The sequence below is a fragment of the Micromys minutus genome, assembly GCF_963924665.1.
Source record: "Micromys minutus genome assembly, chromosome: 2".
In the NCBI taxonomy this organism is placed as follows: Eukaryota; Metazoa; Chordata; class Mammalia; order Rodentia; family Muridae; genus Micromys; species Micromys minutus.
Genome location: NC_137971.1, coordinates 12,109,328 through 12,122,970, shown reverse-complemented (window position 1 = coordinate 12,122,970; position 13,643 = coordinate 12,109,328). Strand labels below are relative to the sequence as shown.

At 39.0% G+C, this 13,643-nt stretch overlaps 1 pseudogene across 1 annotated transcript; it reads left to right on the top strand.

Moving 5' to 3' along the window:
• Window positions 1-1,623: 1,623 nt before the first annotated feature.
• On the top strand, window positions 1,624-9,020 carry LOC308416992 (elongation factor 1-gamma-like; annotated as a pseudogene). Its single transcript has 2 exons — window positions 1,624-1,661; window positions 7,744-9,020. The product of its transcript is annotated as an elongation factor 1-gamma-like (transcript).
• Window positions 9,021-13,643: the final 4,623 nt, after the last annotated feature.

Below are 13,643 nucleotides of genomic sequence, written 5' to 3'. Positions count from 1 at the left end.
TCAAAATGCAGTAAAATTCTATGGCCTAAGGATATTAAGTGGATCTTATGGTGGCATAACTGCCACTGTTCACAGTCTGAAATAGAAACTCAAAACAGTGTACACTTAATATTTGTCTGTGTATAATGATGGATCTCTTTGCTTCTTTGGGGACACTCTGCTTAAAGGGTTTAATGGTTCATCACAGGGTTGGTAAAATACTATGCTATAATGCCAGGAAAATTTTTTCAAAGAACAATTTGTGTGATAAATATCTATTTGAAAGCTCAGAAATAACAAGATAATAAAAACTAAAGAAATAAATATGTGTATCCACTTACTTGGTATAAGGTTTCATATGCATTAAAAATTAACAAAACATATAAGACTACAAAGAATTTTAAATCAGCAAAGGATCTAGAAGCAAGGAAACCAAATTATCCCACATCAAACAGATGTGGTTTTCCAGGCACACAATAATAAGCATAAATTCTAATACATCTAGTAAAACTTTTCCAAATGGCAAAAGCCTGTTCATTGCATATGCTTAGATCTCTCCTTAAGCCCATCTGTAATTCAGAGGTGGACAGGAAGTGTTTGCATCCATGCTGTGAACCCAAATGTTCACTCACTTAACTTGCTTTTCATGAACATCTGTGTGCATGGCAGAGTGCAGGCAGGACCTTTTTGTTTGTTTTGTCTTTTTTGGCTATGTTGCTTTGGCTGTGGGCATCCATGTGAGCTCTGTTGAAGCTTCCTTTTGGATGTCTGCTCCCCTTGTCATTCAACTAGGCCTTCACTTGTTTATCTGAAGCATGCAAGAAGAATGTAGAAAAAGACTGATAGGTCAGAAATTACAGCATATAGTGGGTCTTTAAGTATTCTGTGAGAAGAAGATTAATGCCAGAATAAAGGGCAAAAGAGAAGTGAGAGGAATAGACCAAAGGACACACACACACACACACACACACACACACACACACACCATGAGAAAAATCAAGCTAGGGAATTTAAGATTTAGGTTATATTCCAAGCTTCAAAAATATTGTGTGAGACAGAATTGGACAGTAATATTGTTCCAAAATTAAAACAAACAACAGCAAACCTGTATTAAAAACACTGTATGTTTATAGAACATTTGTGTGTATATTGTAATTTCGATCTTGGACATTCCCAATATGTTCGTGTTGAAGGCTTCATTGGCATTCCATAATATTGTTGGTTGCTAATGGAAATTTTGGGAAATGGGATATGGCAGAATAGTTACTTTATTGTCATGGATTCTTGGATATACAACTGGGATGCTGACCCTATTTGTCTCTAGTTGTCAATATCCACAAGGTAAACAGTTTGACTCCTACCACATACTCTCCTCCATAATATTTTATCTACCAAAGGTTACTAGGCCCTTGACTGTAGCATCAGGAACTGTTTGGTAACATAATTCTTTCCTCTGATTATGATGTTTATCTTAAGCTTCTCTACAATAACACACATTGTGTATGTGTGTGTGTGTGTGTGTGTGTGTGTGTGTGTGTGTGTGTGTACTCTTTTATCTGCAATCTGATTATCTCACAAATTACAGGGGCTTTAACTGTGATAAGTATGCTGTTATCACTGGAGAATAATTCCAAACGGCCCGCCATGCTAGCTACCTGTGGTTACAAAATGTCTAGGATCAGGTAGGGAAGGCAGTGTGAGAGGATCTCTATTTGCAAACATAAAGTATCTCTGACTATGCAGATATTTAATGAAGATTCCTTTTCATTTAAGATGTTTCTCTGAAATCAAATTATATATATATATATTTGAAACTAATACCTTAATAGAGACTAGAAACTAAAAGTAAATGAAAGTTTTTAAAAGGCACAGTTTATAAAGGCTCTAGGAGAAATGTGATACACCATAACTATAAAATATTTATCAGTTAAAATTAATCCATTCTCTTGGGTTTGTAGTGCTTTACACCACATTGTTAAACTAATCAGCATCTGTAGTATATTATAGATAGAAAGAGAACTCTTTTTGTCGACAAGCCATGCCATGCTCTTTCTGATATGGTTCTTCTTAAGGCACTAATATAAGGAGAGACTTCTGGCACAGATTTGATCATGAAGTCAGGGAACACTGTGAGCAACAGGGTGAGTCCAAGGACATTATGGCAGCTTGGTAACATCCTGTCTAAAAATAGAACGGGCAGAAGCTTAATGGGAGGGCACTTGCCTAGCATGTATGAGATGTTTGATTCAATCCTCAATACTATATTTGAGGGTATTTCTTTGTTTTAAGATACATATACCTCACTTCTGCCATACCTACGGTCATTCAATTCCCAGGTAAAGACACAAATGTTTTCTATTTATGAGAAGCCTTTAAAGCATTAGGGCTTGGCAGGTATCTACCCTCTAAACTATTAGAACCTACTTTCCCCATCTATAACCCAGAGTTAGAACACACCATGTTCTATCTAGGAAGGTCTTAACTCCAATTGGCCAGCCCTCATGGCCATATTTTCATGACTTACCTACCCCTTGGTGTCTTTCCCTCTCTCCACCTTCTTTTCTCTCTTTTCTTTCCTCAAACCCCAAGCCTAGGAACCAAAACTCTGCCTATTTAAATTCTTCCAGGCTATAGGCTGTTGGCATCTTTATTCAACCAAAAGTTTTAAATTAAGGAACAAGGTCACATAGCATTATTTTGTGTTTATACAGATTCTCTAGTCCTTGGGAGCAACCAGACCTTGGGGGTCAATATTTAGCATGGCAATACACAGCAAAAGACCAAACTCTAGCACCTTGGTTTTTATTTTATATGTACATGTGTTTTGTCTGAGTATATGACCTGTGTACTGTGTATATGACTGGTGTCCGTAGAAGTCAGAAGATGGCATTGGCTCTCCAGATACTGGTTTCAGATAACTGTGAGCTGCCCTGAGAGTCCTGAGAGTATAGCTTGGCTTCTCTATAAAAGCATATGCTCTTAACACCAAGCCCTCTGTATTCCTTCACAGATTGTAAAAAAATGAAAACATATAAGTTCCTTCCTTAAATTGTTCTTTGTCACATATTTAGTCATAGCAACAAGAAAAGTACCTAATACAGAGGTGCAAGGTTCTGTTATTCTTTTAAACAATGCTGGTATGGAAATTCGTGCCCATGTGAACCAATGCCAGCAGAGACTAAAAAAGGACATTGGATCCCTGGGACTTTTGGAAGCTGGAATTATACAGAGGGTTGTAAACTGCCCCATATGGATGCTGTGCTGGGAATTGAACTTAGGCTTTCTGGAAGAGCAGTAATATGTTGTCAAACACTGAAACACACATGCCACTCACTTACTTCCTAACCAGTAACTGCTGGTGTCTTTATCTGAGTTTTGTATCCTTTGTCCGCATGATCATATGTATTTATAAACACCCAGAGGGAAGAGATTAATGTTTTCGCAGTTGGAAAGACCGACTGAATTGAGCAGATGCTCAGTGGAGCCTTAGCACTTGGTGGCACTAAACACATAGCACTCGCTTGTACCATTTTCAATGTTAAAATACGGATAATCTTTGTAAAAAAATGAACACAGCATGGAGCTTAGAATTGTGATCAGGCCGTTTTGGCGAGAGTCTCTGAAAGTTCATAGGAGAAATTTGCTGTAGTTTATCCTTCATATCAAGAAGAGACTATACACTACACATGCACAAAATTCTGAAAGAATAAAGTTTTTTAAATAATAGACTTACTACTTTTCTAAGTCAGATGGTTAGTGCTTGTTTCATAGTTATTTTGATGCATTCAAAATCTCTCCATGCCCTTAAGTCTATACTTCACAGTACTATCACAGAAAAAGCATGCCAAGAATGGAAAAGGGGATGTTCGTTTCTTGCATAAAATTAAGTCATTCAAAGGCCTCACTTGAATTTCTCATGTGAACTAGGGATAAATAAAACATCAACCTCAATTGAATAGTAGCTCACACCCACACCAGAAGACATATATACTAAAGTAGATTTCTATCTATTTATGTGCATATTGGAGGTAGGCCGTAAAAGGTTAGACACTAAGAGGTTACGCAACCACATTATGTTGTGAGGGCTAATTCTAAATTAGAGGCACATTTATTGCATCCGAATGATGTAAATAGAATCTAAATCTATGTGACATTAATGCAGATGATGTTCTTTGCCTCACATGACTTGCTGTCATGGTGCAAAACTGGGCAACTTTCCAGAACAAGAAGACCCATTGCATTGCTAAGCTATCATTGGTGTGGGTGTCTAGTGGGAACTGAATTCACTTCTTGAGGAAGACAGAAGAACCAGTTGTTGGCAGTATTTAGCAAGGCTGCTATGCAACTGATGTACCACCAGTTAGGGCCTGTGAAAGGAAAAGTGAGAAAGCCATAGAAGAGGAGAAATTCAGATTTTGATTCTGATTTTAAACATAACACATTCTAATTAGGAAGTAGTGTGTGTGTGTGTGTGTGTGTGTGTGTGTGTGTATGAGAGAGAGAGAGAGAGAGAGAGAGAGAGAGAGAGAGAGAGAGAGAGAGCGCAGAGGCATGCAACTGATTGAAAAGGTAGTCACTTAAAGTTATAAAAATCTTATATTCTTTTCATTAAATCTCAGACTTTCAAAACAAAAACATTAGTAGGACCTGAAATAGGCCAGGAACTGTTAAGTTGCCCTGAGATATCTAGAAATTGGTGGACTGGAATGTATTTAGTCTTTTTCTTTCCCTTAAGTCTCAGGATATTAGGTGTGCTGTGCTTACTGCTACAAAGAAAGAGAGAGGTGAAGCATGCAATTGTTTAGGAGCTACACTATGTAACAGGGAACACAGGAAGTACTAGGACAGTCAAGGATAACTTCCTGCACAAACCAAGATTTGAAGTGACTTGCCCAGGGATCAGGAGGCCCTTGTGTAGTATGGAGTTTTGAGGCCGGACAGCACAAATACATTTCCATCACTGCCACTTCTCAGCCTGATGACCTTGGCAAGTTAACTAACTTTTAACTTCATTGTGGCCTGGATGTCTCACCGGTGAAATGTAGAGGACTGTTGGGCTTAGATCATAAGGCATCTAGAACAGACGCTGGCATCTGTCCACCTTCAGTAATGAATGACATCTTTGTTAATATTTAAAGAAGAGCAGGAGATTGTTTATTTACCAATCCAGAATTTCAGTGTTTCCTGAAAGTCTCCATGAAGACTAGAAAAACACCATCTATAACATTTTAGCACGTGGTTTAATCTGGGATCTGCAGGAGCTCTGTAGAATAATGCAGAGCCATAGCGGCCACCACCCAAGCCACTGATCCATCTTAGTGACATTAATCCTGAGACTTTATGTGCCACCTGGTGTGGTGCAATCTGAACGCCACAGCACCACCTGTGAAGCATTCTTGCCAAAACTGTTTACTCTGAGTCTAATGAAGCTTTTAGCAACACTTTACAGCTTCCGGCCCACACAGTAAACACAGGGGATGGACTGGTTTGTGAATGACACTTTAAGGAAACAATTAGCCAAATAAAGAGTGGGGAAATTTCCTGAAGATAATTAACCTAGTGTAACCAGAAAAAAAGCATGTAGAAAATGAACAAGTAAAAGATGGAATTTGAAACTACAACTAGATGAAATATAGTTAAGAAACAGCACATTCAGATGCAACATTGGCACTTTTTTTGACATATCACGTCTAGAAAAACATTTTGGAGGCAATTTGGAGATTCAAAAAGTGTTGCATTATATCAAAAGGGACTCTTAATATGATTAGGTGCACAGGTGATATAATCTTTCTTTTTTTAAAAAAATGGGAAGCCTTCAAGTGGAGTATGTATTTTGTTCTAGTTTTAATTTTTTTTTCTCTAGAGAACTACATTTTTAAAAGCTAAATTGACACAGGATTGGAGAAGTTTGGGCTATTTTAGAATTAATCTGCTTTGGTCCCTTCCTTGTGACCCCACAGAAATCCCACTGAGGCATCCCCTGGTCCTTTATGGGAGGCAGCATCTTATCTGTAACTGCATTTTATTTGAGAATCTCAAGTGCTTTACCTGTTGAGGGGCTTATCTCAGTGTAGAAACCAGAAGAGAGATAAGGAAAATGGAAGGTAGAGCAGACCTGACAGAAGGGGGAGAAGGATGAGTGGAGAAGGGAGGGGGGGAGAGAAGATTGAAAAACTAAATGTTAGCCAATATGACAAGACTCAGGGGTAGGAGCAGAACATAAATTAAATACCAGGAAAGAATCAAAGGACTCAACTGCAGGTTTCTAACACAGTCTTCAAGAGAAATCCAAATTTACAGAGTGAGAAAACAAGGCCAAAAGGCACAGGAGAGGCAAAAGGCAGAGATCGGAGTACTCTGTTTAACTCATTACTAAGAGATGTCTGCTATACTATCCACCAGAAAACTCAGGTAAACTGTGATTGAAAAGGGTCCAGGGTCACACCATGTTTCAGCATATGTCAAGGATGCAAGTCCAAGTAGTCTGGTTCTAGAAGTTGAACTTGAAGTCATCTTTGACACTCAAGGATTCATATAAGTCCTAATTTATAATTAGGGTATAGAAGAAACTATGGTTTAAATTTAGATGTTCACATAATATTTTACATCTAACTAGACTACTCACCATGACTGCTCCCATGAGCCACCAGGTTGTTTCACAGTCTATACTCTCAGGGGCAGTGGAGAAGTTGAATGCAAGGCCTCAATGTTTAATGATCACTTTTGGTTTCATTAGAAGCGGAAGAGGAGAAATGGCTTGCATATTCATAGAACCATGGAAGGCACCGTGCCAAGATGGATTCAGAAAGTATTTCTTGAAACTTGTTTTTTCATCAGGCAAGGCAGCTACAGCAGAATGATATCTTTGAACTGTTATGGCAAACCAACGTAGTCTCTTCCTTTCTCCGTTCCTTTCTTAAGCTTTTGTCGAAGTGCTTTGTCAAAGTAATGAGAAAAGCACACAAGGTACAGTCATTACCACACTGTGGTAGCCCAACAGTGCAAGTGTACTGGGGTACCCACTGAAGTGGTCCACGCTATATTAGATGCTCTTATCTTAATAACAACACATACCATAGCAACAAGAACTTGAGAAAAGTTAAGGGACAACAAAGCCTTGAATAATAGTTGAATTCCAGGATGTGACAAAACTTCCAGTTTGGTTTTGAGAACCATCAGAAGTACTGTTTAATGCTTAATGTTAAACATTTCTGTTTAACTGTTTCTGTGTTGTATCTACTATGGGCATCTCCATCAAAAAAAAAAAAAAAAAAAAAAAAAAAGAACCCAAAATTATATCAATATGAATATTGATCCAATACTTTAACTTAACATTAAATTTTATAAAGTATGCTTCCAGATGTATGAAGGGCCACTTCAACAATTACCATCAAATGAATCACTTGTATCTCAAATTCCTCTTTACCCCTTGAAGTAGTTTGAATATACACAGCCCAAGGAGTGTCACTATTAAGCGGCATGGCCTTGTTGGAGTAGATATGGCCTCACTGAAAAAGCATTGTCATTATGAGGGTGGGCTATAAGATCCTCATCTTAGCTGTCAGTCTTTGCCCATTTGCCTTTGGATCAAGATGTAGAACTTTAGGCTTCCCCAGCTCCAAATCTGCTTGGATGCTGCCATGCTCCCACCATGATGATAATGAATGGAACCTCTGAAACTGGAAGCCAGTCCCAGTTAAATGTCTTTTGTAATAGTTGCCTTGATTGTGGTGTCTCTTTGTAGTAATGTAAATCATAACTAAGATACCCTTCAAACCCGGCTGGGACCCTGTACACATACCCTGAAGACTGGGGGTTATGCTAAGTACAGCAGGGCTCAGATCCGCATGCTCTCTACCCCACCCCACTTCCACTTTGGTCAAACCAACTGCACCCTTGAATTTCTCCAAAAATTTCCTGCCGGCAAGGTTTCAGTATTTGAAGGCAATGATGGATTCTGTGTTTGAGAGCAGAGCCGTCTCCTATTACGTAAACAACGAAGAGCTGAAGGGATCTACGCCAGAGGCAACAGCTCAGGTGGTGCAGTGGGTGAGCTTTGCTGTTGGTGACATCTTCTTTTCAGCTAGCACCTGGGTGGTCCCTTCCCACCTTCAGCATTAAGCACCCCAACAAACAGGCCACTGAAATTGCAAAAGAGGAAGTGAAGCGACTCTTGAAGCTGCTAGACACTCACTTGAAGACACAGACTTTGATGGTGGCTGAGCAAATGACACTGTCTGACATCACTTTTGTCTGCACCCTATTGTTGTTCTACGAACAGGTCTTAGAGCCTTCTTTTGGCCAGGCCTTCCCCAACACCAACGGATGGCTCCTTACCTGCATTAACCAGCTCCAGTTCAGGGCCATCTTCGGGGAGGTGAAGCTGTATGAGAAGAGGGCACAGTTTGATGCTAAGAAGCTTGCAAAGATCTAGACTAAAAAGGATACCCCCAAGGGAAGAAAAGGTTCACGAGAAGAGAGCAGAAGCCTCAGGCTGAGGGGAAAGAAGAAAAAAAAGAAAGAAAAGGCAGCTTCCCCAGCTCCTGAGGAAGAGACAATGAATGTGAGCAGGCATTGGCTGCTGAACCCAAGGTCAATGACCTGTCGCTCACCTGCCCAAGAGCATCTTTGTGTTGGATGACTTTAAGCGTTTCAGTACTCCAATGAGGACATGCTTTCTGTGGTGCTGCCATACTTTGGGAGCTCTTGGATAACGATGGCTGGTCCCTGTGGTATTCCATTCCCTGAAGAGCTCACCCAGACATTCATGAGTTGCAAACTCATCACTGGAATGTTCCAGCGATTGGACAAACTGAGGAAAAATGCCTTTGGTCTTCCGAGGCCAAAAGCTTGCCTTTCTGCTGAATCCAGATTAGCAGGTTGAGTATGAGTCGTACACTTGGCAGAAACTGGATCCTGGTAGTGAGGAGCCTTCGTCCCTGGTTCAAGACTACTTTACCTGGGAGGGTGTCTTCCAGCACATGGGAAAAGCCTTCAGTCAAGCAAGATCTTGTAGTGAACATGTCTTGCCAATGGCCTAGCTGCCTGTACCTATGCCTCAAGGGAGATGAAACTGAACACTAAAAGAAAAAAAAAACAGAATATTCAAAATCTTTCATAGAAAAACAGATGTGTGTGTGTGTGTGTGTGTGTGTGTGTGTGTGTGTGTGATTTCTTGCTCTAGGTTAAGATATTCTCAGTCTACCATGAATCTTTGTTCATACATTGCTCTTATCTTAATATATTGTAAATTATGTATTGAAGTGCTTGCTTTAATGATTATATTTGGAACTCATTCAGAATGCATAGTGACTTTCATCTTTACATTTCTAATACTTAGAATATTATATCTTGTAGAAAATTTCCTAGCAAGGGAATTGAGTAACTAAAATAAATGAAAGTCCAAAACATCTGAGTCGGAGCATTACTGGGCTTTTGGGGGGGGCATTGGGGGGGTTTGTCTAGCTCTTGTCAATTCTCTAAGACTCTTGACCTTAGGTTAACCCATCACTGTCAGTGAGAATTGTTGGTGACACCTAATAAACCAAACACCCTACTCTGCCTTCACTTAGTGCTGCCTTTAAATATGTAAAAATGTCACAGAAGACAGCCTGCCCTTCTGGAAGACATTGATGAAGTACATAATTAACGATTCAATTTTAGTTAACACAACAGTGTTCTGTTTCTTTCGGTAGTGGGTAAATGGAGAGCATCCACTATGTACAGGAAGAGGGCTGGAGTCTCCAGCTCTTGCTCTGGTGTCTCCTCTCTTCTGTTAATCAAGAGAACACAAAGAAAACTTTGACTTCCTGTCTTTCTTCCTTCATTTCTTCCTATCTCTTTTCTTTCTTTTGTTCTTTCTTTTTTTCTTTCTTTCTTCCTTCCTTCTTTCCTTTCTTTGTTTCAATCTTTCTTTCTTTCTTCTTTTTGTCCTTCCTTCCTTCTTTCCTTTCTTCCTTCCTTCCTTTCCTTCCTTTCTTTGAAGCATATTAATATGTGATGGTGGCTGAAGAGGTCATAGGCACTAAGGAATGACGTACTACTGTTAGTCTATTTAATGGGCATAGGGTCAAACTGCCTCCAAATGCCTTATAGTTATAGCCATAGATGAGTTCATCTGAGATCCCACATTAGAGAAGGGTTTTCCTCTCAGTAGATGGTGATTAACAGAGAATCACAAATTGTCATAGTGCAGAGAATAAGAGGCTGTGAAAACTCATTACTGAATTGGAACTGTATAGCACGACCTTACCTTCCCAGGTTTGGAGATCACCATGGAAGGTGAAGATGAAAGATCGGAAGAGACAGAGGAAGAGGACTGTAAGAAAATAGCATCTTGTTCTTACTTTTTTGAAACAATAGAAGCCATTGCATATGTGCAACTCACAGCAGTTGAGATCCCATGGACAGGTCCTTTACAAGCTCAAGTCATAGAAAATCCCAGTATCGAGAGGGGAGTTGGACATGAAGATCCATTCCTAGCTAAGGAACTGTTGACTATTGGTAGTTGTTTAGAGAGGGAAAGTCAGTTTACTTCATATAAGTAGCTACTGCTAGGTCTACCATGGTTCAGCGGAAGACCATATGATTGAGAATATACTATTTGACAAAGGAACAGAAAGCATTCAATAGAAAAATAACAGCCTCCTCAACAAATGGTGTTGGCTCAACTGCCACTCAGCATGCAGAAGAATAAAAATAAACCCTTTCTTATCTCCTTGTACAAAGCTCAAGTGCAAGTGGATCAAAGATCTCCACATTAAACCAGGTACACTGAAACTATTAGAAGAGATAGTAGGGAAAACCTTAGAGTACATAGGCACAGGGGAAATTTTCCTGAACAGAATACTAATGGCTTGAGCTCTAAGACCAAGGATCAGAGAAATGGGACCTAATGAAATTTTAAAGTTTCTGTAAGGCTAAAGATACTGTCAAGAAAACAAAACAGCAGCCAACAGATTGGGAAAAGATTTTTAAGAACCCCACATCTGATAGATGTCTAATATCCAATATATGCAAAGAACTCAAGAAGTTAGATTTCAGAGAATCAAACAATCCTATTAAAATTGGGGTACAGATCTTAACAAAAAATTCTCAATTGAGGAATATCAAATGGCTGAGAAGCATCTAAGTAAGTGCTTGACATTCCTTGTCATCAGGGAAATGCAAATCAAAACAACCCTGAGATTCCACCTCACACCAGTCAGAATAAGGTCAAAAACTCAGATGACAGCAGATGCTGGTGAGGATTCTGAGAAAGAGAAATACTTCTCTACTGTTGTTGGGGTTGTAAGCTGGTACAGCCACTCTGAAAATCCGTCTGGCAGTTCCTCAGAAAATTGGACATAGTACTACGTAAAGACCCAGTTATTCCACTACTGGGCATATACCCCAGAGATACTCCAAGATACAATAAAAACACATGCACCACAATGTTCATAGCAGCCCTATTTATAATATCCAGAAGCTGGGAAAACCCAGATATACTTCAGAAGATGAATGGATACAGAAATTGTGGTATATTTACACAATGGAGTACTATTCAGATCTTAGAAACAATGACTTTATGAAATTCCTAGGAAAATGGATGCATCTAGATAATATTGTCCTGAATGAGGTAACCCAGTCACAGAAGAACAGACATAATATGCAGTCACTAATAATTAGAAACTAGCCCCAGAAAGTTGTGAATATCCCAGAAACAACTCACAGGCCATATGAAACTCAACAAAAAAGCCTAAAACTGAAAGCTTCAGTCCTTCTTAGGAAAAAATAATAAGTGTATAGCACCCTGTCAGAGTGTGGGACACCTAGACCTTAAATCAGTAATAATCCAAGAGCTAGTAATACAGCCTTGTGGTAATTTGGTATTCAAAAGTCATTATGTTTAATCTATACACACCAAGAAAACTCTTAGTTTATATGTTACATTCTGTTCTACATGTACTTTGTGGTTATGGTAACTAGTGGGATTTCAATGCATGCTATCAAACTTCTAAAAGAATTAAGTACTTACAAAAATATATTCATACAGTGTTATGCCAAAATGCCTTTAAAAATCTGTACATGTATCTCTCTCCTTTTTAAAGTAAAGTTGAGAGATAAAATAAAAGAAAAAAAGAGAATATACTATAAACACTAACTGCATTTGATAGTTTTTATTTTTAAGGGACACAATGTTGGGAATGTATGCAAAGAAGTTTTGGTCTGGGAGGGATGGGGAAGGGAGAGGATGTAATCAAAATGTATGAAATTCTCAAAGGACTAATGAAGATGGGAAAAAATACCATATACAAGATATTAACAGATTCTATTTCACATAATTAATATACCTGCCAAATAATTCTTTATTAACATTGTTTTTTAAATTGCACATCTGGGGAGAACCATGCCACTTCTGATTTGTGGAATCTCTGCTCAAATGTTGTCATTACTTTATACATTTGCTGTTGGTTGTGGGATTAGCAGATATGCTAAGAGGTGGAAAGACAGAGGAATGCCATAACATTTTGTAATGTTTTATTACTGAAGGTAAGATGTAGATTGCAGTAATATAAAAATAGAGAAGGAATTACTAAGAAATTATCTAGACATGTTAATAAACTGATTCCATCCGCACGCTTTCACCCATTGGGTACCTTCACTGGAGAGGAAATTAGCTCTTGGTTTTGGAATGCTGTAGACTTGGTATTAGATGAGAGAGAAGGAAACTAAAAACAATGTGAAAGAAATTGTGGCAAAGACAAAATGGTACTGAATCTAATTAAAATGGTTTGGATCTTCCCTCATTGTGAGCCTGACTGACTCCTATCTGTTCTTTCTTCCTCTCTTCCTCTCCCTTTTTTCTCTCCTCTCCTTTCCCTTTTCCTTTTCTTTTCTTTCCTTTCCTTTCCTTTCCTTTCCTTTCCTTTCCTTTCCTTTCCTCTTTGCTCCTTTCCTTTTCTCCCTCTTCCTTCCCTCCCTGCCTCCCTCCCTCCCTCCCTACATCCCTTCATCACTCCCTTCCTTCCTTTCTTCTTTTTTGTTGTTCTGGATTATTAAGTAACTCTTTACATACTCTTTGTGTAATAAACTAATTACATTAAATGTGAATTAGAGTTTAGGGCTTAAGACTAACTCAGAAAGCCATTTCTTTTTCTCTTTGCCTTTTGAGACAAGGTCTGATGAAACCAGGAGTGGTTCCCAACATCTGCCCTCATGCCTTCATTTTCCAGGGCTGTGATCACTGGGAGTGTGTGCCATCATCCTCCACACCTTGCTCTACCTTTAAGTTTTGTGAGAGTTCACATAGCCACAGGAAATGTACACTGTCTTTTGAATCTCACTTTCCTTCTCTCACCTTATACATTTCATATCGTTTGGGTGGGAATTTTGCTGAGGGCAGATGCCAAAGAAGTTGTAACAGGACAGCTATGATAAAAATTAGAAATGCCTCTTGCTCCTCAGGGTCTCTGGGCATGCTTCCTATGGGAGGCAGCAGCCGTGTTGGCCTGATTCAGGCTGGAGGACCTTTAACAGAAGAGGAGTGAGACAGGATGAAATGTATTTCAGGAACTTAAATAATTAGGAACAAAAAACCGGCATCTATTAAGTCTTTCTCCTTATCTAATAAAAAGACAAAAACATCACCAACCATAGCTGAAGTGAAAGACTATAAGGCAACC